Source organism: Caretta caretta, chromosome 27, assembly GCF_965140235.1.
Source record: "Caretta caretta isolate rCarCar2 chromosome 27, rCarCar1.hap1, whole genome shotgun sequence".
Lineage (NCBI taxonomy): Eukaryota > Metazoa > Chordata > Testudines > Cheloniidae > Caretta > Caretta caretta.
The window spans coordinates 455,084-481,515 of NC_134232.1; the positions used below are offsets into that span (position 1 = coordinate 455,084).

General features: G+C 52.5%; 2 long non-coding RNA genes across 3 annotated transcripts; one reads left to right on the forward strand and one right to left on the reverse strand.

Annotated features, from left to right (window-relative positions):
• Window positions 1-12,639: 12,639 nt before the first annotated feature.
• On the reverse strand, window positions 12,640-15,031 carry LOC142070175 (uncharacterized). Its single transcript, XR_012666174.1, has 3 exons — window positions 14,983-15,031; window positions 14,172-14,372; window positions 12,640-13,179 (listed from the first exon to the last, which is right to left on the reverse strand). It is a non-coding gene; the product is annotated as an uncharacterized LOC142070175 (long non-coding RNA).
• On the forward strand, window positions 14,295-23,114 carry LOC142070174 (uncharacterized). Of its 2 annotated transcripts, none has more exons than XR_012666172.1 (3): window positions 14,295-14,691; window positions 17,053-17,113; window positions 17,218-18,739. It is a non-coding gene; the product is annotated as an uncharacterized LOC142070174 (long non-coding RNA). The 2 variants fall into 2 exon arrangements; XR_012666173.1 differs by lacking the exon at window positions 14,295-14,691 and adding an exon at window positions 22,475-23,114 and having other exon boundaries at window positions 16,902-17,113; window positions 17,218-17,375.
• Window positions 23,115-26,432: the final 3,318 nt, after the last annotated feature.

Genomic DNA, 26,432 nt, shown 5'->3' on the forward strand with positions numbered 1-26,432 from the left:
TAAATAATAGAAATATTATAATCAAATAATAGTAAGAAAAGCTACCTGCTGAATGCGTGGAGTTTTGTCAGAAATGTTGTTTCTGACTACATTTTTCAATGAAAAATTTCTAAAGGAAATGAAAACATTTTTTTGTTTCCAATTGCATTTTTCAGTTCAGTTTTTGAAAAATCAAAATGAAAACTTTGATTCAAACTGAAAATTAATACTTCCCTTCAGAATGTCACACCATTTTAAAAAAAAATTTCAAATGGAAAATTTTGAACAAAAAAATTTCAGCTGAAATTTTAGTGGGAGGGGAAATAGCTTCCCATGCAGCTCTAGAATAAACACACACACAAATGTATGGCTGGGGTGGCTGGGTATTGCTCAATATGTAATAAAAGGGAAGGAATGAAATACTGGGATTTTGTTCAATCATGTTTTTGTCTGCAGCATACTGCCCAACAACATGGCTTGCTGCCTCTGCCAGATGAAAGAGAATATTGAAATTCTGTGTAAGACAATCAAGTTACACTGTGAACATTTGTGTGCCACCAACTCCTCCCTGTGCGGTAGGTTTGCAGTTAACATATATCATTTTGAACATAGACGCCTTAAGTGTGACCATTACTCCATTAGCTGTGAAAGATTCTGTACAGGAAAGGCTCAGTTGGTCCTCCACTCCCAGCACTCAGCACTTCACAAGACTGTGTGCAGCCCTGGTCACTCCATCTCACAAATGATATTGCGGAATTCGAGGGGGTTCAGAAAGGGTGATGAGAATGATCCTGTGAAAACTCTTTCACGAAGACTGAAAAGATGAAGATTTCTTATCTTAGAAAGGAGATGATAAGACCGGACATGATAAGAGTCTATAACATAATGACTGGTCTAGAGAAGGGAGATCAGGAGCTTCTGTTTTCCCTGTGTCATAACACAAGAACAAGGGGCATTCAGTGAGGTAAAAAGAGGCAAATACAAAATGGAAAAAAAGAAATAATTTTTCACACAATACATGGTTAGACTATGGAACTCACTGCCTCATGAAGTTGAGGCCAAGAAGGTAGCAAGATTGAAAAAGGAACTGGACATGTCTATGGATACCAGAATATTCAGAGTTAGAATACTTACTGATAAACATTTGGGAAGGGATATTAAACCTCGTGCAAGGTGCTTAAGCCAATCTCTAACTATTAGGTTAGGGCTTGTCTACACATGGAATTATTCAAGAGCTATTCCTTATTAACTCCACATGTGGACACTGTTCTACCTCTGTGCCAATTCCAGGGGCATCCCTGCTGGGGTGAGACCAAGGCAGCCTCAGGAGTGACTGGTTTAGAGCCTGTCAGTGTGAGCCATTTAAACTCCCTGAAAGTCTGCTGAGCAAACAGCCCCAACAGACACCAGCAGCTGGCACCCAAGAAGACATTTAACTAACAGTCCTCTCCCCCACTACCACACACACACAGAGCATGGAGAAATGTGGAGCTTTTCTGACTAGAAAGTGGGTTTGAGGCAATGAAGGCTGAAGAGTGTTTTGGAATTAAAACTTTAGTTGGTGTCAAATATCATCTTGGGAAAACTGGCTTGTTTGGTTAATTGTCTATGGTTGGTTCCATCCAACATGGTGTTTCCTTTAGCACTGGTATCTGCACGCCAATGCGATTCAATTGCACGTGCTGAGTTGCATACCACAGCCTCAGTCGTGCACCTCCCTTGTAAAATATGAGCCTCAGAACTGACAAGAGATGCCATGAATTCTTGTACTCGTAGTCAGGCTGTTCACACTCCCACTCTTACCTGTGGCCCGAAATCACAGAGGGGAGCAAGGAAATATCAGTTGCGCCATTGAGGCCTTTTCTCTCCCTCTCTGGACTGCACTAGTGCTACAGTTGCATCTAGTCTACAGGTTTAAATGTCCTGAACAAACAGAGAAGCCGTTCCACAGCCTGATCGGTCTCTGTTACATGGTCACAGGCTGCTCTCAGAGTGCCCCTGTCTCGCACAGTGCGACATGCAGCACCAGGCCACTGCATGCACCACTTTGGTTTGATGTACCTCATGAACAGTGTTGCCTACTAGGTACAGCACTGCACTGGGACTTGGGAGACCCGGGTCATATTCCCAGCTCTGCTGCTGACCTGGTGGATGACCTTGGAAAAGACACTTCCCTGCTCTGTGCCTCAGTTTCCCTACCTGTAAAATGGGGATAACGATGTTGACCTTTGTAAAGCACATTGAGATCTGCTGATGAAAAGTACTATAAAGAGCTAGGGATTATTAATAAGTAAGACTACATTTTAGTTCCGGGTATTTTTAGTAAAAGTCATGGCCAGATCACAGGCAGTAAACAAAAAAATCATGGCCCGTGACCTGTCCATGACTTACTTGTAATATACCCCTAACTAAAACTTGGTCGGGGGGGGGCCATGGGTGCTCTGAGGGGGTGGCCTGGGACTCCCACTGGTGCAGAGAAGGGGGGCCAGGTGGCAGCACGTGGCCTGGGACCCCCGCTGGTGCTGGGGGGGACGATTGGCGGGGCTGGCAGGCTCCCTACCCAGCTCTGCGTGTCCCTGCAGCTCCTAGGGGGAGGGAAGGCCAGGGGGCTCCGTGTGCTTCCACCGCCACAAGCTCTGGCTCCGCAGCTCCCATTGGCTGGGAACTGCAGCCAATGGGAGCTGCGGGGGCAGCGCCTGTGGGTGGGGGCAGTGCACAGAGCCCCTTGGCCCCACTGCCTAGGAGCTGAAGGAACACGCCAGCTGCTTCCAAGGAGCCGCCCCCCTCCCCGAGGTAAGCGCCACCCTGAACCTCAACCCACTGCCCCAACCCTGAGCCCCCTCCCAAACCTAAACTGCCCCAGCAGTGGCCAGTGCAGCTGGCCCAGGGGCTGCCTGATATGCTCAGGCCCACTCCTTCCACTTCTACTGGGCGTGGGGGCCACAGATCTGCCTCTGATAGCTGAACACCAGCAGAGAGTCTGCTTGCACTGGGGAGTTCTCAGCTGGCCTGGTGACTGCTTTCAGGCCACTTTGCACTGGATAATCTAGTCTGTCGTTTTCCGTATGGAATGTTCTATTAGTAGTGACTGCAAGTGGTGACCAATGTTTCATCCTCATTCAGCTGGTCTGATTCCATGCTTTGTCTTGCTTTCCAGGATTTGGGTTTTTTGGTTGGTTTTCAATTTGAGTTAATTTTATTCAGCTGATTCTGAGTTTGGCAAGAGTGAAAAAATACATTTACACTTAGCTAAGGGCAATGAGATATAGCTTTGGAAGAGAAACAACCAGAGAGTGAGAGGTCTTAGGGTGTGGAAAACTCTCCCAAGGAAAGCTTGGTCACATGGGACACTTAAAATGAATGTGGACAGAGCCCTTTATATATCCTCTGGCTCCAAAAGAGGGACCGGTTGATCTAACAAGTCTTTCCCCCTAACTTATCTACTATACATTTCAAAACGGGTTTCTCTTTAGCACACATTTCCACTGAGTTGTTACACTGTGTCTCTGGGTTAGGGTAACCCTGTGACCCCATATTTTTGAAGCAATCTCTTCTTGACATAGAGAGATACAAATTTGCTCTCTTGTATTTTGAACAGTTCACGAAGAACCTTTAGAAAAGATGCAAGAGGAATTAATGAAAGTGTTACAGTCCAGGAAACTGAATGCCAGCATTGTGTTAAATCTTGAGCCTGAGGAACCTTTACTCACCAACAGCGATAATAAAATCACAATGCTCACAGATAGCCAGTATCAACCTAAGATTGATATTAATCTTAATAAGTCAGGAGAGCTTCTTCCTGGAGTAAATTACCTTTTCTTTAAACACCTGACCAAGAAGGGAGAAATAAAGGATGTAGGACTGACAGTCCTGCCATATTTTAAACTGTTCAATTTTAATTTACACAAAGGAAAAGTTACCCCAAGCCCTTTCAAACTTCCTACAGCTCAGTCCAGTATGTTGGCATTGACTGACTTTCAGCACGTGGACTGGGCCAATGAAAGTGAATTGAGGAAACTCTATATTTTGGCGAACTTGCTAGCAACAGAGCTCCAAGAAAAATTATATAATGCTGAAAATGGCAATGGTGCAAACAAGATCAAATCTGTGCTCAAGTCATTCCTGAAGACTCCTGCCATGCGCAAAAGCCAAGCACACGGAACTGAGCAGCAAACTCCAGCAATGCCCGGGCGTCTGAGAGAACATTTGAAAACCAGAGGGATGTGTAGGGAACTTGCAGAACAATGCGACAAGGTTTTATCCAGAAACACACATGGAAGGAAGAAAACTCCAGAGAGAACAAAGGAATGTGTGGATTATATGATGAAATGTGCAATGGAAGGGAAGGAAAAACAATCAAAGAAGATGAAAAGAGAGACCCTGCAAGCTAAAGAAGAGAGAAGCAAAGGAACAGTTTGCTGTTTTAGCAGAAAAAGAAGAGAAACTAAGAAGGCATTTAAGAGTCAGATGCAAAAGCAAAGTGACTTAGATTTGCACCGTGTGGCACAAAGCAGGAAGAAAGGGGCTAGGAGTTTAAATCCCTCTAGCACAGTTTCTGTCTTCAGACATCACAAAATATCCATTCCCTCCTCCCAGAGACATTCCCTTCCACACTTGCCCACACAGGCCTCTCACTTGACTGTCTCATTTAAGGTTGAAAACAATTCTGAGGACTTAACAGGTAAAATCATTATTTTCTTGGAACATGACAATAAAACTGGTAGGAAGAAAGATCTGGACGCTCTAAAGGCAAAGCATGCACCCCTTAGAGAACCTAAAAAAGTTCTTATTTTCAGAAAACACGGCCAGAAAGGGAGCCCGCATTTCAGTAGAAATAATCATCTTTTCCAGAAGGCATTTCATCGAGTGAATTCAGCTGTAAGCCACATGCTAGTGGAAAGAAAACAAAAGCACAGGATGAATAGTAAAGGTGTAATCAATAGGTTATCACACAGAAAGAATGCTGCTTTGACTGATGCTGTCTTGGAGAAGCCATCAGAAAACAAAGACTCTTCACTGGATGGTATCTTACCCAGCATACACCAAGTCAATGAAACACACTGGAAGCATCAAAAAGAGAGCTCTGGTTTTCCATATGCACTTAGTGGTTCATCATCCCCAGATAATTACTCTGTTCAAGGAGACCTGTTTGAAGCTGAGCTGAATAATCGATTGCACTCCCTCATCCCAAACCAAGCTGTGAGAAACCTCATCTCCCATGTGATCCGAACCCTGAAAATGGACTGCACTGAGCCCAGGGTGCAGCTGGCCTGTGCGAAGCTCATCTCTAAGACAGGCCTGCTCATGAAACTATTCAGTGAGAGAGAAGATATCAAAGAAACCTCCTCTTTGTGGCGAACGTACCTCTGGGAAAACGGGAACGTGCCCAACAAAAGCGCCCACCAGAGGAAAGCCAGCAAGAAAGATTCAGAGGAGGTAAGCATCACACGATACACTGGAAATGAGCAATAGAAAACTCAGAAGTAACTATCATTCCCATTCTGTTTGAATGTCTTTCTGTTACATAGTTATCCCCAGAGCCTCCCCAGTACAGCTACGGCAACAAGCTGCTGCTGGCGATTTCGGTCACAGTGGTCATAATGATTATCATTGCAGTGATTTGTCTCATCGAGGTAAGCCAAAAAAAAATCAATTTTTTGCATAGCCATTGTTCCAGTCGTCCTTGCAGCACTGTGTAGGAGATTGGCAGTATCCCTTCGAACACTGTATGAGCCCTCCGTGGTTTAGAAACTGCCCAGAACCAGCCAGAGCAGCCATATGTTGGTACTTATGCCTCACCTGCTGGGGTCTCTCTGTGCAGCAGTCAGGAGATGTGGCTGCAGCCACAGGCGCTGACCCGAACTCTGCCCCCTCCCCGAGGCCCTGCCCGCACTCTGCCTCTTCCTGCCCCCGCTCTGCCCCCTCCCCGAGGCCCTGCCCTCACTCCGTCTCTTCCTGCCCCCGCCCTGCCCCCTCCCCCAGGCTCTGCCCGCACTCTGCCTCTTCCTGCCCCCGCTCTGCCCCCTCCCCGAGGCCCTGCCCTCACTCCGTCTCTTCCTGCCCCCGCCCTGCCCCCTCCCCCAGGCTCTGCCCGCACTCTGCCTCTTCCTGCCCCCGCTCTGCCCCCTCCCCGAGGCCCTGCCCTCACTCCGTCTCTTCCTGCCCCCGCCCTGCCCCCTCCCCCAGGCTCTGCCCTCACTCTGCCTCTTCCTGCCCCCGCTTTGCCCCCTCCCCGAGGCCCTGCCCGCTCTCTGCCTCTTCCTGCACCCGCTCTGCCCCCTCCCCGAGGCCCTGCCCTCACTCCGTCTCTTCCTGCCCCCGCCCTGCCCCCTCCCCGAGGCCCTGCCCTCACTCTGCCTCTTCCTGCCCCCGCCCTGCCCCCTCCCCGAGGCCCTGCCCTCACTCCGTCTCTTCCTGCCCCCGCCCTGCCCCCTCCCCCAGGCTCTGCCCTCACTCTGCCTCTTCCTGCCCCCGCTTTGCCCCCTCCCCGAGGCCCTGCCCGCACTCTGCCTCTTCCTGCCCCCGCTTTGCCCCCTCCCCGAGGCCCTGCCCGCTCTCTGCCTCTTCCTGCCCCCGCCCTGCCCCCTCCCCGAGGCCCTGCCCTCACTCCGTCTCTTCCTGCCCCCGCCCTGCCCCCTCCCCGAGGCCCTGCCCTCACTCTGCCTCTTCCTGCCCCCGCCCTGCCCCCTCCCCGAGGCCCTGCCCTCACTCCGTCTCTTCCTGCCCCCGCCCTGCCCCCTCCCCCAGGCTCTGCCCTCACTCTGCCTCTTCCTGCCCCCGCTTTGCCCCCTCCCCGAGGCCCTGCCCGCTCTCTGCCTCTTCCTGCACCCGCTCTGCCCCCTCCCCGAGGCCCTGCCCTCACTCCGTCTCTTCCTGCCCCCGCCCTGCCCCCTCCCCGAGGCCCTGCCCTCACTCCGTCTCTTCCTGCCCCCGCCCTGCCCCCTCCCCCAGGCTCTACCCTCACTCTGCCTCTTCCTGCCCCCGCTTTGCCCCCTCCCCGAAGCCCTGCCCGCTCTCTGCCTCTTCCTGCCCCCACTCTGCCCCCTCCTCGAGGCCCTGCCCTCACTCCGTCTCTTCCTGCCCCCGCCCTGCCCCCTCCCCGAGGCCCTGCCCTCACTCTGCCTCTTCCTGCCCCCGCTCTGCCCCCTCCCTGAGGCCCTGCCCTCACTCCGTCTCTTCCTGCCCCCGCCCTGCCCCCTCCCCGAGGCCCTGCCCTCACTCTGCCTCTTCCTGCCCCCGCCCTGCCCCCTCCCCGAGGCCCTGCCCTCACTCCGTCTCTTCCTGCCCCCGCCCTGCCCCCTCCCCCAGGCTCTGCCCTCACTCTGCCTCTTCCTGCCCCCGCCCTGCCCCCTCCCCGAGGCCCTGCCCTCACTCTGCCTCTTCCTGCCCCCGCTTTGCCCCCTCCCCGAGGCCCTGCCCGCTCTCTGCCTCTTCCTGCCCCCGCCCTGCCCCCTCCCCGAGGCCCTGCCCTCACTCTGCCTCTTCCTGCCCCCGCCCTGCCCCCTCCCCGAGGCCCTGCCCTCACTCCGTCTCTTCCTGCCCCCGCCCTGCCCCCTCCCCCAGGCTCTGCCCTCACTCTGCCTCTTCCTGCCCCCGCTTTGCCCCCTCCCCGAGGCCCTGCCCGCTCTCTGCCTCTTCCTGCACCCGCTCTGCCCCCTCCCCGAGGCCCTGCCCTCACTCTGCCTCTTCCTGCCCCCGCCCTGCCCCCTCCCCGAGGCCCTGCCCTCACTCTGCCTCTTCCTGCCCCCGCTCTGCCCCCTCCCCGAGGCCCTGCCCTCACTCCGTCTCTTCCTGCCCCCGCCCTGCCCCCTCCCCCAGGCTCTGCCCTCACTCTGCCTCTTCCTGCCCCCGCCCTGCCCCCTCCCCGAGGCCCTGCCCTCACTCTGCCTCTTCCTGCCCCTGCCCTGCCCCCTCCCCGAGGCCCTGCCCTCACTCTGCCTCTTCCTGCCCCCGCTTTGCCCCCTCCCCGAGGCCCTGCCCGCTCTCTGCCTCTTCCTGCACCCGCTCTGCCCCCTCCCCAAGGCCCTGCCCTCACTCCGTCTCTTCCTGCCCCCGCCCTGCCCCCTCCCCCAGGCTCTGCCCGCACTCTGCCTCTTCCTGCCCCCGCTCTGCCCCCTCCCTGAGGCCCTGCCCTCACTCCGTCTCTTCCTGCCCCCGCCCTGCCCCCTCCCCGAGGCCCTGCCCTCACTCTGCCTCTTCCTGCCCCCGCTTTGCCCCCTCCCCGAGGCCCTGCCCGCTCTCTGCCTCTTCCTGCACCCGCTCTGCCCCCTCCCCGAGGCCCTGCCCTCACTCCGTCTCTTCCTGCCCCCGCCCTGCCCCCTCCCCGAGGCCCTGCCCTCACTCTGCCTCTTCCTGCCCCCGCCCTGCCCCCTCCCCGAGGCCCTGCCCTCACTCTGCCTCTTCCTGCCCCCGCCCTGCCCCCTCCCCGAGGCCCTGCCCTCACTCCGTCTCTTCCTGCCCCCGCCCTGCCCCCTCCCCCAGGCTCTGCCCTCACTCCGTCTCTTCCTGCCCCCGCCCTGCCCCCTCCCCGAGGCCCTGCCCTCACTCTGCCTCTTCCTGCCCCCGCTTTGCCCCCTCCCCGAAGCCCTGCCCGCTCTCTGCCTCTTCCTGCCCCCGCTCTGCCCCCTCCCCGAGGCCCTGCCCTCACTCCGTCTCTTCCTGCCCCCGCCCTGCCCCCTCCCCGAGGCCCTGCCCTCACTCTGCCTCTTTCTGCCCCCGCCCTGCCCCCTCCCCGAGGCCCTGCCCTCACTCTGCCTCTTCCTGCCCCCGCTCTGCCCCCTCCCCGAGGCCCTGCCCGCTCTCTGCCTCTTCCTGCCCCTGCTCTGCCCCCTCCCCCAGGCTCTGCCCTGACTCTGCCTCTTCCTGCCCCCGCTTTGCCCCCTCCCCGAAGCCCTGCCCGCTCTCTGCCTCTTCCTGCCCCCACTCTGCCCCCTCCCCGAGGCCCTGCCCTCACTCCGTCTCTTCCTGCCCCCGCCCTGCCCCCTCCCCGAGGCCCTGCCCTCACTCTGCCTCTTCCTGCCCCCGCTCTGCCCCCTCCCCGAGGCCCTGCCCTCACTCCGTCTCTTCCTGCCCCCGCCCTGCCCCCTCCCCGAGGCCCTGCCCTCACTCTGCCTCTTCCTGCCCCCGCCCTGCCCCCTCCCCGAGGCCCTGCCCTCACTCTGCCTCTTCCTGCCCCCGCCCTGCCCCCTCCCCGAGGCCCTGCCCTCACTCCGTCTCTTCCTGCCCCCGCCCTGCCCCCTCCCCCAGGCTCTGCCCTCACTCTGCCTCTTCCTGCCCCCGCTTTGCCCCCTCCCCGAGGCCCTGCCCGCTCTCTGCCTCTTCCTGCACCCGCTCTGCCCCCTCCCCGAGGCCCTGCCCTCACTCTGCCTCTTCCTGCCCCCGCTCTGCCCCCTCCCCGAGGCCCTGCCCGCTCTCTGCCTCTTCCTGCCCCTGCTCTGCCCCCTCCCCCAGGCTCTGCCCTGACTCTGCCTCTTCCTGCCCCCGCTCTGCCCCCTCCCCGCATTCTGCCTCTTCCTGCCCCCGCTTTGCCCCCTCCCCGAAGCCCTGCCCGCTCTCTGCCTCTTCCTGCCCCCACTCTGCCCCCTCCCCGAGGCCCTGCCCTCACTCCGTCTCTTCCTGCCCCCGCCCTGCCCCCTCCCCGAGGCCCTGCCCTCACTCTGCCTCTTCCTGCCCCCGCTCTGCCCCCTCCCCGAGGCCCTGCCCTCACTCCGTCTCTTCCTGCCCCCGCCCTGCCCCCTCCCCGAGGCCCTGCCCTCACTCTGCCTCTTCCTGCCCCCGCCCTGCCCCCTCCCCGAGGCCCTGCCCTCACTCCATCTCTTCCTGCCCCCGCCCTGCCCCCTCCCCCAGGCTCTGCCCTCACTCTGCCTCTTCCTGCCCCCGCTTTGCCCCCTCCCCGAGGCCCTGCCCGCTCTCTGCCTCTTCCTGCACCCGCTCTGCCCCCTCCCCGAGGCCCTGCCCTCACTCCGTCTCTTCCTGCCCCCGCCCTGCCCCCTCCCCGAGGCCCTGCCCTCACTCTGCCTCTTCCTGCCCCCGCCCTGCCCCCTCCCCGAGGCCCTGCCCTCACTCCGTCTCTTCCTGCCCCCGCCCTGCCCCCTCCCCCAGGCTCTGCCCTCACTCTGCCTCTTCCTGCCCCCGCTCTGCCCCCTCCCCGAGGCCCTGCCCTCACTCCGTCTCTTCCTGCCCCCGCCCTGCCCCCTCCCCCAGGCTCTACCCTCACTCTGCCTCTTCCTGCCCCCGCTTTGCCCCCTCCCCGAAGCCCTGCCCGCTCTCTGCCTCTTCCTGCCCCCACTCTGCCCCCTCCCTGAGGCCCTGCCCTCACTCTGCCTCTTCCTGCCCCCGCTCTGCCCCCTCCCTGAGGCCCTGCCCGCACTCTGCCTCTTCCTGCCCCCGCTCTGCCCCCTCCCCGAGGCCCTGCCCCCACTCTGCCCCCTCCCCCAGGCTCTGCCCTCACTCTGCCTCTTCCTGCCCCGGCTCTGCTCCTTCCCCGAGGCCCTGCCCCCACTCCATCTCTTCCTGCCCCCGCCCTCCCCCAAACACCTCCTGCCAGCCACCTAACACCTGATTGGTGGGGCTGAAGAGCAGGTCAATGGTCCCACTGAACAGCTGATCCACAGCCCCGCTGAACAGCGGTGGCTGGTGGGTGCTGAGCACCCCTATTTTTCTTCCAGGGGTGCTTGAGCCCTGGAGCACTCACGGAGTTAGCGCCTCTGGTTGTAGCCCTGGCAGACACCCCAGCTGGCTTAGATCTAGCTGGGATGTTTTGAGGGCTCATGCTGCCATGGCTGTACAGCTCTTGTTACTCAAGCGAGCTTTGATCCAGCCAGATCACATTGATCTCACTAAATCATCGCTAGCTCAGGTATATCTGCACATGCTGCAAACGCACCTCCCAGATGCAGCGTGCGCTTTGGGTCCTCGGTCACTGGGGTATCTGGGACTAGACCGGCCATGCCAGTGTGGTTTCGCGCATTATTTTTGTTGCATAAAGAGCACAGCTATAGCCTACTCCTCCCTTGGGAGGGAAATATTTAATAAGCCCACCCACTTCTTCCACACTACCCACACGCAGGGTCTTAGTTCAGGAGTGCTCAGGGAGGAGCTGAAAGAGGGCACCGTGGTAATAGTTTCAAAGGGGGCTCAACCCTGCAGTCCCTACTCAGGCAGAACTCCCACCATTCATTATCTCACATCCGCCCTTCCATGTGTTGTGTTCAACCATCACCTCTTGACACTTTAATTTGGGCCCGAGACTGTCTTGCTGGTATCTACTGTTTGGACAGTGCCCAGCACAACAGGGCTGTGGGGCAGCTAGGCACTACCAGAGTGCAAATTACAGCAACAGTAGCATTGCACCCATCATTGGGACAGGCGGGTCCCTCCAAGAAAATGGCAGGAATAACTGTCCATTGAAGTCAATGGCAGCTTTACCTGTGTGAAGACTGCAGGATCCGGGCACAGGATCACAAGCAGTGTCCTGATGTCATCACATTGTTGCTTAGATATATCAGTAAAGTGTCCGGTGATAGAACAAAGCCAAGAGCGTCTGTCTCTCTCTCTCTTTCCTGGTGGCTAGAGAACTGGTCTAGACAGGGGTTCAAATTCTGTTCTTACTTCAAATCAGGTTGAGAAAGGACTTGTCTGTCTCGCTCAAGCCAAAAAATTTTCAGGCAGATATTTCATGGAAACGATAGGTTTCAGCTTTAATGAAAGAATATTTCACCAAAGTGACCAGCTCTAGATGGTAGTGGCTCCTCCCTCTTGTTTTCATTCTCCTCTATAGACTCGACTCCTGGTTGGACTATATTTCCCATGATGCACTCTGATCTCTCCTCTTGGAATGAGGACATGGTGCATCATGTGAGTTGCTGGCCGTGGTGCATCATGGGACATGTAGTTCAGCTAGGGAGACCAGTCCATTGAGAAGAATAGGGACATGAGGCAACCTAACTAAAACTATCACAAGGAAGTGTGGCAGCATTTTCAAATAAAAATATTTCAGTTTTGGGTTTTTCAATGAAAAAATCTAACTTTTCTGCAGCAAACACTTTTAGTGAAACATTTTGTTTAGTCGAAGAACAATTTCCCAGTGAAAAATTGTTTAGATAGAAAATTTTTGTTTAGCTCCTATTTAATAACCAGTATCTTGGTGTTTCTTGTATGCAGCATACAGGGAGAAAATGCCTGGCAGCTGTTGTTTAAGAATCATTTTTTTTTCTTCTTAAGCAGATTTGTTCCCAAAGATCCGCAGCATCTTCTCAATCAACACATGATAACAAACCACAGTCAATATGGTAATTGTTCTCTTTTCCCCTGCCAGTGTTGTGTAACACAGACAGCTGTTTTCTCTCCTTTAGACAATGCCTAATCTTAGACTGTTCCAAACCTTTCAAATATTGCATGTTGGAGAATCACAAGGCACCCACTTGGATATTTAAAAAACAATGCTTCACTTTTAGCAAACACAGAGAAGACACTCCAAAGAGTGAGAGATCCCAGCTGCTGACTAATAAACTTAGACATCTGCAAACCTCTCACCAGCAGCTTGCAAGTTGCTCTTCTCCACAGTAATTATTAATCGCATGTGACAGCTATGCCATTTGCTGTAACAATGTATCACCACTGTCTCTTCCCAGGCCCTACTAGCCAATACTAATGCAGCAGTTTGCCCGGGACCCCAGTGTTGCTCACACGCATATTGTGATTCATTAGCTCTGTGCAGTTAATATTTACCATATTTATTCAGAAAAAAATAAGTCTTTCCTGCAAATGCCCTCATGATATGATGCCCAGTGGTACCACCTCCATATCAAGTCATGGGAGCGTTTTAATTTAAATAAATGAGCAGATTTCCTTGCCCCTCCCCTTGCACACACTCTCCTAGGGCCCAGGGTTTGCCACTGGGGAGAAGACAGGATATTTGTAGATGCCCCTTACCAGCGCATCAGTGCTCAGAGACCAGGCTTCCTCTGCTGCAGTGTACCTCTCTGCTTTAAGTGCATGAAAGGACATAGCTGAAGTCATCCACTCACGCTCCTCCTCCAGAGCAGCATGAAAGGAAGGTTGGGTTGATCGACTTGATTATTTCAGCGTCATTCATTGCAGGGGCTCTAGGAGACGTTGCTCCTGTTTGCTGTGCAGCAGTGAAATCTAAGGGGCTTCGAAGAAGGGATTTTCTGAGCCTGTCTGCTTGCTGCTTGTGCCCTGTGTTGGACATAACTGGGGTCACACGGGCACAGCAGGCCTGTAGCACCTCTGACTCTCTTCCTCAGGCATCCGTGGAGGATTCTACTCTTGCCCATTGCATCCACTCAATCCTAGCAATGCTTCTGCCTGGGGCACTGCGGGCAAGCTGAGGGCAGGACCGACTCTAGGCACCAACAAAGCAAGCACGTGCTTGGGACGGCACAATTCCAGCCATCCTTTTTTTTTTTTTGCTTGAACAGTTGCACTCTCGGAGCTTGGAGTGGCAAAAAACCTAGAGCCGGCCCTGGCTGAGGGTTCTGAGCCTTGTGTCCCATGTTCACAAGTCAGAGCTGCCTAGCTGAGCCCTATGAAAAGCACACAGGCGTGGACTCATCTGCTGCTTTGCACTGCCCCGGGGGCGGGACCATGCATTTTCCATTCTGTGGCCTGCGGGCTAGATGGCAGGCCTGCTTCCCCAGGAGTGGCACGGGGACCCATCTTCTCGCTCTCTCCCTCCTACGTGCCCCAACTCCCGACGCCAAGGCATCTGATCTCTGTCTCTCACCCCGAGAGCTGAACCATCTTCAAGTTTCCCCATCTCCCCCTCCAACTCTGTGCTCCCCATTTCTGCCCTCCTGCTCCCTGCCACCCATTCTTGGCCCCGCCATTTCTACTTCCCCTGACCTTTCTATCTGCTCCCACCTTCTTACTCCCACTTTTTTCCCCACCTCAGTTTCCCTCCATTTCTCTGCCCTCCTTTTCACCTGCCTCCCAACCCCAACAAAGGGGTAACCATTTCACTACAAGGGGGGAAAAGGGGCTCGGGGCTGCTGATCTTCCTCGTGGTGAATCGCCCTCTGCAGGGAACTGCAAGAAGTCCTATTGCCACCCCCCTCCCTCACATCATCTTCATCCTCCCTGCCTTCTCCCTGCCCTTCGTCTCTCTGTGAGCTCATCCCCTCCCCGCACAACCAACCCAAACCTTTATTTAAAGTTACTGGTGGCCCTACCTTGCCATTTGCCACTCATGCCACTGGTCGCACTGCTTGGCATCTAGCCTTCTCCCCAGCTCGTGGCATGTGCCTGTTCCAATGGCTGGCTCTTCTGTGCTGGGCAGTCTCTTACGCTGTATGTGTGTGCAGAGCCCAGTGCAGCGGGGTCCTGTCAGGGCTGATTCCCCCACTAGCACTTCGAGTGCAGAAGGAGAGGGTCTGCAAGGATTCTAACAATTAATACTGGCCACTCCAGGCTTGTATTAAACTCCCAAGGTTACAGCTTCTCTCTGAGCTTGGATGGGTTGATGCTGCCACCACCCAAGTGCAAAAAAAAAAAAAAAAAACCCTTAGGACCCAGGAAGGCGCACTTGGGAATTCCCCTCTGTGGGGTACCCTCAAGTCCTTTCACCACCACCCTCTGCGGGGAAGAGCAGAGAAAGAAAACAAAGGAAATCAGCTGTTGTCACCAGCTAATTAAACAACATATGCACAAACCTCTCAGGACGCAAAAACCCCAATCCTGTTCTTAAAAAAGGTAAATTTTATTAAAAACAAAAAGAAAGAAAATACATTTGGAACTTAGGCTAGTGCTAGATTTTAAAAGAGCAAATATAATAATTAAGCATCAAGAATGGTTTTCTTGAGATTCAGCTTAATGGTTACAAGCAAAACAAAAGCATTTGGGGGTTAGCACAGAGGAGTCCACAAGCCATAAAGAAATAAAAGAGATAAACCTAATCGCATCTTCCTAGATCTTCCCTGATCTACTTACATATCTAGGATTCAGGTAAGTAATTCCTAGGTATGATCTGATGATTTTTCATACCTGGTTTAAAGCTTCTTACAGCATTGCTGTTCTGTGTCTCCTCTCTCCGGAGAACAACAAACAAAGGGAAAGCTTTTTCCCAATTTTAAAAAGTTCTAGCCCTCCCATTGGCTCTTTTGGTCAGGTGCCCAGTCCCTTCCTAGCTGCTTTTTTAACCCTTTACAAGTAAAGCAAGTAGAAAATAGCTACTAACAGGGATTTTATAGCTAACTGGCTGGCTGGGTGTCCATAAAAGGGAGCTATCTCCCACCCCTTCATTTATCACAAGCCCTGGTCACAGCTGGGGTCCCAGGCACTGCGATAATACTCACAATTACTAAATACCGTATGAGGCGGCTACACACTGCCATGGGAACAAAAAGAAAAGGAGTACTTGTGGCACCTTAGAGACTAACCAATTTATTTGAGCATGAGCTTTCGTGAGCCACAGCTCACTTCATCAGATGTGTACCGTGGAAACTGCAGCAGACTTTATATACACACAGAGAATATGAAACAATACCTCCTCCCACCCCACTGTCCTGCTGGTAATAGCTTATCTAAAGTGATCATCAGGTGGGCCATTTCCAACACAAATCCAGGTTTTCTCACCCTCCACCCCCCCACACAAATTCACTCTCCTGCTGGTGCTAGCCCATCCAAAGTGACAACTCTTTACATAATCAAGTCGGGCTATTTCCTGCATAGATCCAGGTTCTCTCACTTCCCCCCCACCCCCATACACACACAAACTCACTCTCCTGCTGGTCTAAACTGACCACTCTCCAAGTTTAAATCCAAGTTAAACCAGAATATCTGGGGGGGGGGGGTAGGAAAAAACAAGAGGAAACAGGCTACCTTGCATAATGACTTAGCCACTCCCAGTCTCTATTTAAGCCTAAATTAATAGTATCCAATTTGCAAATGAATTCCAATTCAGCAGTTTCTCGCTGGAGTCTGGATTTGAAGTTTTTTTGTTTTAAGATAGCGACCTTCATGTCTGTGATTGCGTGACCAGAGAGATTGAAGTGTTCTCCGACTGGTTTATGAATGTTATAATTCTTGACATCTGATTTGTGTCCATTTATTCTTTTACGTAGAGACTGTCCAGTTTGACCAATGTACATGGCAGAGGGGCATTGCTGGCACATGATGGCATATATCACATTGGTGGATCACTTTAGATAAGCTATTACCAGCAGGACAGTGGGGTGGGAGGAGGTATTGTTTCATATTCTCTGTGTGTATATAAAGTCTGCTGCAGTTTCCACGGTACACATCTGATGAAGTGAGCTGTGGCTCACGAAAGCTCATGCTCAAATAAATTGGTTAGTCTCTAAGGTGCCACAAGTACTCCTTTTCTTTTTGCGAATACAGACTAACACGGCTGTTCCTCTGAAACCTGCCATGGGAACAGACACTCTGGGTCATATCCAAAGCTGACGGCCCGGGAGTCCCACGTTAGCAGGTCACTGCACAAGGGGCTCACTTGCATGCGCAAGGGCCTTTTCAGACAAGCTGAGCCTTGCTTCTCTGCTGCATTGCCCCAGTAATGCCACTGACATCAGTCCCACTTATACAGGGGAGAAAGCATTGCCTGACAAGGCTGTCTCTCCTCCTGCACGATGGAGGCCCACACAGCGTACGGGGGTGCCCCATGCCACCTTGCTCCCCTGCGTGGGCACGAGGCAGGTTGCTGTTGTGGCCTGTCTTTGTGCTGTGCTTTGGTTGTTTATCTTGTAGATTCAGGATGAAATGTTACCAGTAAGAGAGTGGATGTTTTCGTACTGGCAGGAAAGGGCTACCTGAGGCCATCTGTAGCTGCACCATGGTGAACCTTGTTTGTAAAAGTACTAAAAAGAGGGAATTCTTCAGGGACAAAAATGCTTGGAGGCCTTCCATCTCCCTTGCAGCCCCTTTATTTCCAATCCGTTAAGTCCAAAAGCGTCACAACAGTTTGAGTGGCAATTGGCTGGCTTCCAAACCCACTGCTCACTGTGCCATGTCAGCTGGAGCAGGGTAGCAGCGCATGGGGAGCGAGATTTAGGAGGAGTCACTAACTTGCTTTACGTGATGTTCTTTTTTTAAAAGGTCGTTTCAGAAACTCTCCCAAGAGAGAAAGACCAAAATCTCTTCTGAAGTGATCCATCAGGTAAGCACAGACAGAAGTTTCGATGTGCCAGATAATTGTACTTACCAAATGTGCCAGTAATTGACACTACAGCACAGTATAAATGTCTCTGCTCTGTCTTCCAGGTCCCTGGTGTATCAGAGACTTCAAGTATGGAGAAACCGCTTTGGCTTAGAGACATGTATCTCCCACTGGATTCTATACGTAAAAAATCCATGGCCCAGAAGTTATATGACAGAGACTCTTCGGATGAAGAAGAAATTTTCAACAGGGCTGATGTAAGGTAAATCAGGGAATATTAGCAATGCCTAGAGTTATCACTGCATTTCCCCTTGAGCTCCTGCTTTGGAGCCACACCATCCCCCACCCATGCAGGGACTAGGAGGCTCTGGGACTTCCCCTTTGCTCACTTGCCATCAGATCATCCCTGAAGATGTCCCATGATGCACTGGGAGAGTGGCCATCTTGGGACAGCTCCATAGGACAGTTGCCTTTGCCCATCCTCAAAGCCATATTGCAGTGCCCCTCTCCACATGTGATCCAGAGCCCCCATGGGCTTGAAGAGAGAACACGACAGAGAACTGCTATCTCCTCGGGCTGACCCTTCACGCTCCTCACCAGCCCCACGTGCTGGGACCAGAGGCATCCCTGAGATCAGAGAGAAGGGAAGAGCATGATGCTGAGCTGCTGCTGCTCCTCCCCTCTGCTCATGTGAGTGGGGGCAGAGCACAGGGGCTTTAGTCCCTTTCAGAGGATAACCCATTTTCATCTAAAGGTTGTCATTACAACTGGCTTGTTGCCATGGTGCTCAGCTTCCATCTCCACATCTCAGTAATCAGATAAGGGTTTTCGTGGGACTGTCTTCCGTGGGACTGTCTAGGGTCCTCTAGAAGAATGAGAACAAGCCACCGAGATGCTAGATGCATATGAGCAGTTGTTCAGTTACTAGCCTGCTTTCGGCTGGCTAGGGCCGAGGCCTGCAAGATCTCTCTTTTACTCTCAGTGGGGTACACAACTTGAGCTGTAGCTCTGATCCAGCAAAGCCCTTACACAGTTGCTGAAGTCAGTGAGACTAAGGCCCAAGCCCTCAAAGATATTTAGGAGCCTAACTCCCAGGAGAGTCAGGTGCCTAATACCTTGAGGATCTGGGCCTTAGCCCACAACTTTGCTGGATCAAGGCCTTAGGTCCTGGTCCAAAGCTCATTGGACTTTGAATCAGACCCTTCCAGAGCTTTTATCCTGCGTAGAGAGAGCTCCTCAAGCTGAGCTCAGGTGCAGGAGCAGTGCTGCATTTTGCATCAGTAGCACGTACCGATGAAGTGGCAGCACTGGAAGAGGGGAGCTGAACAGTTTCTAGTCTCCCGTAGTGGCAGCCCTGCGTCTTACTCTGATACTTAGGTAACAGAAGGAAGAAAATATTGCTGTGCATTAAATGAAAATCCAGCTTTTCCTGTAGCTAGACAGAAACTTTTTAAATCTTTCCATGTTTGTCTTTTTCTATTTAGAAGACAATATGAGTGGTCGTCCAGCAAAGAAAGCTACTAACTTGTATTTTTGTGAATACTACTGTATATCAAGAGTACTGTATAAAGTTATAATGTTGCTCTGTGTGACATAGATAAAACGGGAAGCCATCCTCTCTGTCGCCTTCAGAACTGATGATTAAAATGCATACTTTTTCACAGAACAAGTGTGGGCTTAGTGCTAACCCTGCGAGCTGGGAGGGTCCCAGAGCTTGGGCTCCAACCTGAGCAAAATATACACAGCAATGAAGCAGCCCCGTGAGCCCGTGTCGGCTGACATGGGCCAGCCGCAGATTTTTCTTCCCTGTGTAGACATACCCTATGTGTCCCCCATTCCCCACTTTTCCCCATACCACGTCCGGCATTCTCTTCCTCCATGCCAGAGCTCTGTGTACTGCCCCATTCCCCCTATGCCAGGGATTCTGTGTGCCCCCCTACCAGGGTCACCCCTTCTCTCCCCCATGCCAAAGACTTTGTGTGCTCCCCCATTCTCCCTTCCTCCCTACCAGGGTCTCCCTTTCTCCCCTCCCCCACCACCCAATGCCAGGCCTTTCCATTCCCCACTTCTCCCTCACGATTATTATTTCTTTTCTTCCTGCCTGGGAGATACATTATTTAAGGTGTCACCACTTTTAACCCTACTGAGACAACAGGCAGAACTGACATGGGGGGCTCGGTTATGCTGGAAGGTGTTAATGGCTATCATCAACCAGTTCTTTGATCTGTAGTCAATTACAGCCCTGGCTAAAGGCAATGGGTCTGCTAACCCGCTGCCAGGGGCCCCAAGTGTCCCTCCTTTCCCTCTGCTGTTCTCTAATGGTCACCAAAAGGAATAGGGTTCTGCCCACTGATACCGTGAAATATTGGAGTTGATCCTATGCTCTGTTCAAACCTGACTGTATTATGTCCAAACAGACAGAGAAATGCCATCAAGTTGAGCACCGGCCTTGATTCCCTCAGCCAGCTAGAGAGAGAGCAGGTCCATTAATCCATGAGTGATGACTGAAAGGTTTGAGAGGCTGCACTGGCTTGAAATCAGTCATTCACGAGAAGAGAGGTCTAGCCAAGCTGAGATTGTTGGAGGCCTGGTCAAAATAAGTGTTTTGAGGAAACACAAAGGGTAATTTAGAAACTATGATCCTATAACAGGTTTCAGAGTAGCAGCCGTGTTAGTCTGTATTCGCAAAAAGAAAAAGGAGTACTTGTGGCACCTTAGGTCCTCCTTTTCTTTCTATGATCCTATAAAACTCCCTGAGCCTGGCTGTTGGCTCTCTACAGATGCATAGTAGCACTATAGTGCCAGAGTGCCTCACAAGCATTAATGGATTGCTTGTCCCAAGGGCGGAAAGGTAACTTTCTCATCCTTAAAAAGAAAAGGAGGACTTGTGGCACTTTAGAGACTCACCAATTTATTTGAGGATAAGCTTTCGTGAGCTACAGCTCACTTCATCGGATGCTGTAGCTCACGAAAGCTTATGCTCAAATAAATTGGTTAGTCTCTAAGGTACCACAAGTACTCCTTTTCTTTTTGCGAATACAGACTAACACGGCTGTTACTCTGAAATTTCTCATCCTTGGTACAGAGGGAGAGCTAGGGCTCAAGACATTAAATGATTTCCCCAACGTAACACAAGGAGCCTGTGATAAAGTTGGGAATCTAGTCCAACCCCCTGCTCAAAGCAGGGCCAATCCCCAACTAAATCATCCCAGCCAGGGCTTTGTCAAGCCTGACCTTAAAAACCTCAAAGGAAGGAGATTCCACCACCTCCCTAGGTAACGCATTCCAGTGTTTCACCACCCTCTTAGTGAAAAAGTTTTTCCTAATATCCAACCTAAACCTCCCCCACTGCAACTTGAGACCATTACTCCTTGTTCTGTCATCTGCTACCACTGAGAGCAGCCTAGATCAATCCTCTAGCAGATCGAGGGACGTGATCGTTCCCCTCTATTCGACATTGGTGAGGCCTCATCTGGAGTACTGTGTCCAGTTTTGGGCCCCACACTACAAGAAGGATGTGGATAAATTGGAGAGTCCAGCGAAGGGCAACAAAAATGATTAGGGGTCTGGGGCACATGACTTATGAGGACAGGCTGAGGGAACTGGGCTTCTTTAGTCTGCAGAAGAGAAGAGTGAGGGGAGGTTTGATTGTAACCTTCAACTACCTGAAGGGGGGTTCCAAAGAGGATGGAGCTTGGCTGTTCTCAGTGGTGGCAGATGACAGAACAAGGAGCAATGGTCTCAAGTTGCAGTGGGGGAGGTTTAGGTTGGATATTAGGAAAAACTTTTTCACTAGGAGGGTAGTGAAACACTGAAATGCGTTACCTAGGGAGGTGGTAGAATCTCCTTCCTTAGAGGTTTTTAAGGTCAGGCTTGACAAAGGCTTGGGTGGGATGTTTTAGTTGAGGATTGGTCCTGCTTTGAGCAGGGGGTTGGACTAGATGACCTCCTGAGGTCCCTTCCAACCCTGATAGTCTATGATTCTTTGGAACCCCCTTTCAGGTAGTTGAAAGCAGCTATCAAATCCCCCCTCACTCTTCTCTTCTGCAGACTAAACAATCCCAGTTCCCTCAGCCGCTCCTCATAAGTCATGTGTTCCAGTCCCCTGATCATAGTTTGCAGGGGCTCAACCTTGGAAGGGCAGCTTTAAAGTAGCTCTCTCAGGGGATATGCTAAATCACATCCTGGCCACGCTGGCTCCCTGGCCAGGCTCATGCCCTTTGGGCACTGCATTGGCTAACTCCGAGGCCTGCCCATGAAGCAGGGTTTATGGGCACCATGTGTCACTGCATGGAGATGTTCCAGGCAGATGTTCTGGGATGCACCGTGACCAGGGCTGAATGGAGTCCCAACCCTGTAACATTCAAGGCTAATGGAGCAATCAGCCGGGGGGGGTTAAACAAGGTGAGTGACCGATAGGTGCCATCTCTAGGTTTTATTGCATACCACAAAACTATACGGTGACACTTTTGGGGATTACCCGAGGTGTCCAGGGTGTATCACCACCACCAGCTCACAGTAGGAGTAAGCCTGGTCCCTACTCCCCAGGGGAGACCCTCCTCAACTACCGGCTGCTGGAAACACAAGCCCCACCCTCTCCCAATACTGGCTACACATACCATTTTGCTACACTCGATTGCCCAGTCCCTTAGCTACTGGATACCCACAATGTTCACCGATCCACTGGCTCCGTGGAAGCAGTGCACCCCAGCTCACTGGTTTCACCTCACTTTAACACTCCTTAGCACAAAGCCCGTAGACACATCTACAGAAAAAAACTGAAGTTTATTTTACAGTCTGGGGTTGAGATTCAAATAAAAACAAATGTAAGGGTGTGGAAACATACAGTTACAGGTGAAAGCAGAACATAACACACAATCTATAGCCTATACTTATTAAAAAGTTACTTTCCTGTCTTATAAGGTCTCTCACCCAATGGTCAGTCCTAGTTCAGTCTAGAATGCTGGCATCTACCTTTCGTGAGAGACTGCCACTGGCAGAGTTTCTCCTCAGTAACAGATAATAATCTGCGTTCTTTCTTCATCTCTTATACAATTACAGACCACTGTCTCTTACCCAGCCAGAGGTCCCCGTTTCAGAGACTTTTCTTGGGGTTCTTTTGTCTTTGTAAATCCTCAAGCCTACACCTGGTTCAGACAACAAACATGGCTGGCTCCATGGATGTCCATTCTTCTCAGCGTTGACTGAGTTAGCCAAGACCGCACCTGGTCTTTGGTGATAAGTTCTCACTTAAACAGTTTTGAAACCTAATATTCTATATTTTACATATTTCTTAAACTATTTACCATCAAAACCTTTCCCAATAACCACGACAATCCATTGGTTCTTTGTTTTTGACAGAGCTACGATGGCCCCCTTTGGTGAAATACTGAGCAGATGGCTGGTCACACACAGGACCATACCTGCCTGGGCATGTCGGCGGCACATATACCAATAGCTTCAGGGACAAGCAGTGACATTGGGTCTGTCAACTGTTTGAACCACCACAATAAAGGGGACTGCAAAATGGCAATTTACTAAATAATAATATAGATGGAAAAGCCCCATTTGATCACCACACCATTGTTAGTGCCACTAGTTTTGAGTGCCTCCAGGACTGGAATTCACACTTAAGTCACCTCCTCTGATTTTTCAAAGTAATTTAACATTTTGTGTCGTCCTTTCTATGTCAGAGGCCAATGCTCGGGGCTGGGTCTCTCCCCCAGCTCCACCTTCTGCGCCCACTTGCCTCCCCCAGAGCATCCCTGGCCCTGCCACCACCGCTGGCAGGGCAGTGGGGCTAAAGCGGCTTCCTGCCCGCCCTCACTCCACTCGGTGCCACCCCCCTATCCCGCCTCCGCGCACTGCCCCTGCCCCAAGTGCCAACTCTGGCACGGGAACAGCGGCCAAGGGGAGCAGCCTGGCCGGTCTCTGTGGGCAGCGGCGTGCGGAGACCCCTGCAACTCCCGCCTCACACACTGCCAGAGGGGCATGCGGGTCGCTTTCGGGAGCCGCTCGAGGTACGTGCCACAGCCCTCACCTCCTCCTGTACCCCAACCCCCTCCCCCGCCCTGAGCCCGCCCCCCACACCCAAACTCCCTCCCGGAGCCCGCCCCCCGCACCCACTCCTGCACCGCAACCCCCTCCCCAGCCCCGAGCCTGCCCCCCGCACCCACTCCTGCACCCCAACCCCCCCCAGCCCCGAGCCAGCCCCCCGCACCCAAACTCCCTCCCGGAGTCCGTCCCCCGCACCCACTCCTGCACCCCAACCCCCGCCCCAGCCCCGAGCCCGCCCCCCGCCCCCAAACTCCCTCCCGGAGCCCGTCCCCGCACCCACTCCTGCACCGCAACCCCTGCCCCAGCCCCAAGCCCGCCCCCCACCCCCAAACTCCCTCCCGGAGCCCACCCTCTGTGGAGATAGAGGTGGTTACGGACTATTTAGAAAAGCTGGACGTGCACAAGTCCATGGGGCCGGACGAGTTGCATCCGAGAGTGCTGAAGGAATTGGCGGCTGTGATTGCAGAGCCATTGGCCATTATCTTTGAAAACTCGTGGCAAACCGGGGAAGTCACGGATGACTGGAAAAAGGCTAATGTAGTGCCAATCTTTAAAAAAGGGAAGAAGGAGGATCCTGGGAACTACAGGCCAGTCAGCCTCACCTCAGTCCCTGGAAAAATCATAGAGCAGGTCCTCAAAGAATCAATCCTGAAGCACTTGCATGAGAGGAAAGTGATCAGGAACAGCCAGCATGGATTCACCAAGGGAAGGTCATGCCTGACTAATCTAATCGCCTTTTATGATGAGATTACTGGTTCTGTGGATGAAGGGAAAGCAGTGGATGTATTGTTTCTTGACTTTAGCAAAGCTTTTGACACGGTCTCCCACAGTATTCTTGTCAGCAAGTTAAGGAAGTATGGGCTGGATGAATGCACTATAAGGTGGGTAGAAAGCTGGCTAGATTGTCGGGCTCAACGGGTAGTGATCAATGACTCCATGTCTAGTTGGCAGCCGGTATCAAGTGGAGTGCCCCAAGGGTCGGTCCTGGGGCCGGTTTTGTTCAATATCTTCATAAATGATCTGGAGGATGGTGTGGATTGCACTCTCAGCAAATTTGCGGATGATACTAAACTGGGAGGAGTGGTAGATACGCTGGAGGGCAGGGATAGGATACAGAGGGACCTAGACAAATTGGAGGATTGGGCCAAAAGAAATCTGATGAGGTTCAATAAGGGTAAGTGCAGGGTCCTGCACTTAGGATGGAAGAATCCAATGCACCGCTACAGACTAGGGACCGAATGGCTAGGCAGCAGTTCTGCGGAAAAGGACCTAGGGATTATAGTGGACGAGAAGCTGGATATGAGTCAGCAGTGTGCCCTTGTTGCCAAGAAGGCCAATGGCATTTTGGGATGTATAAGTAGGGGCATAGCGAGCAGATCGAGGGACGTGATCGTTCCCCTCTATTCGACATTGGTGAGGCCTCATCTGGAGTACTGTGTCCAGTTTTGGGCCCCACACTACAAGAAGGATGTGGATAAATTGGAGAGAGTCCAGCGAAGGGCAACAAAAATGATTAGGGGTCTAGAACACATGACTTATGAGGAGAGGCTGAGGGAGCTGGGATTGTTTAGCCTGCAGAAGAGAAGAATGAGGGGGGATTTGATAGCTGCTTTCAACTACCTGAGAGGGGGTTCCAAAGAGGATGGCTCTAGACTGTTCTCAATGGTAGCAGATGACAGAACGAGGAGTAATGGTCTCAAGTTGCAGTGGGGGAGGTTTAGATTGGATATTAGGAAAAACTTTTTCACTAAGAGGGTGGTGAAACACTGGAATGCGTTACCTAGGGAGGTGGTAGAATCTCCTTCCTTAGAGGTTTTTAAGGTCAGGCTTGACAAAGCCCTGGCTGGGATGATTTAACTGGGAATTGGTCCTGCTTCGAGCAGGGGGTTGGACTAGATGACCTTCAGGGGTCCCTTCCAACCCTGATATTCTACCTTCAGATCAGCGGCACTGCTATGGGTACCCGCATGGCCCCACAGTATGCCAACATTTTTATGGCTGATTTAGAACAACGCTTCCTCAGCTCTCGTCCCCTAAAGCCCCTACTCTACTTGTGCTATATTGATGACGTCTTCATCATCTGGACCCATGGAAAAGAAGCCCTTGAGGAATTCCACCATGATTTCAACAATTTCCATCCCACCACCAACCTCAGCCTGGTCCAGTCCACACAAGAGATCCACTTCCTGGACACTACAGTGCTAATAAACAATGGCCACATAAACACCACCCTATACCGGAAACCTACTGACCGCTATTCCTACCTGCATGCCTCCAGCTTTCACCCTGACCACACCACACGATCCATCGTCTACAGCCAAGCTCTGCGATACAACCGCATTTGCTCCAACCCCTCAGACAGAGACAAACACCTACAAGATCTCTGTCAAGCTTTCTTACAACTACAATACCCACCTGCAGAAGTAAAGAAACAGATTGATAGAGCCAGAAGAGTTCCCAGAAGTTACCTACTACAGGACAGGCCTAACAAAGAAAATAACAGAACGCCACTAGCGGTCACCTTCAGCCCCCAACTAAAACCCCTCCAACGCATTATTAAGGATCTACAACCTATCCTAAAGGATGACCCAACACTCTCACAAGTCTTGGGAGACAGGCCAGTCCTTGCCTACAGACAGCCCCGCAACCTGAAGCAAATACTCACCAACAACCACATACCACACAACAGAACCACTAACCCAGGAACTTACCCTTGCAACAAAGCCCGTTACCAATTGTGCCCACATATCTATTCAGGGGACACCATCACAGGGCCTAATAACATCAGCCACACTATCAGAGGCTCGTTCACCTGCACATCCACCAATGTGATATATGCCATCATGTGCCAGCAATGCCCCTCTGCCATGTACATTGGTCAAACTGGACAGTCTCTACGTAAAAGAATAAATGGACACAAATCAGATGTCAAGAATTATAACATTCATAAACCAGTCGGAGAACACTTCAATCTCTCTGGTCACGCAATCACAGACATGAAGGTCGCTATCTTAAAACAAAAAAACTTCAAATCCAGACTCCAGCGAGAAACTGCTGAATTGGAATTCATTTGCAAATTGGATACTATTAATTTAGGCTTAAATAGAGACTGGGAGTGCCTAAGTCATTATGCAAGGTAGCCTATTTCCTCTTGTTTTTTCCTCCCCCCCCCCCCCCAGATGTTCTGGTTTAACTTGGATTTAAACTTGGAGAGTGGTCAGTTTAGATGAGCTATTACCAGCAGGAGAGTGAATGTGTGTGT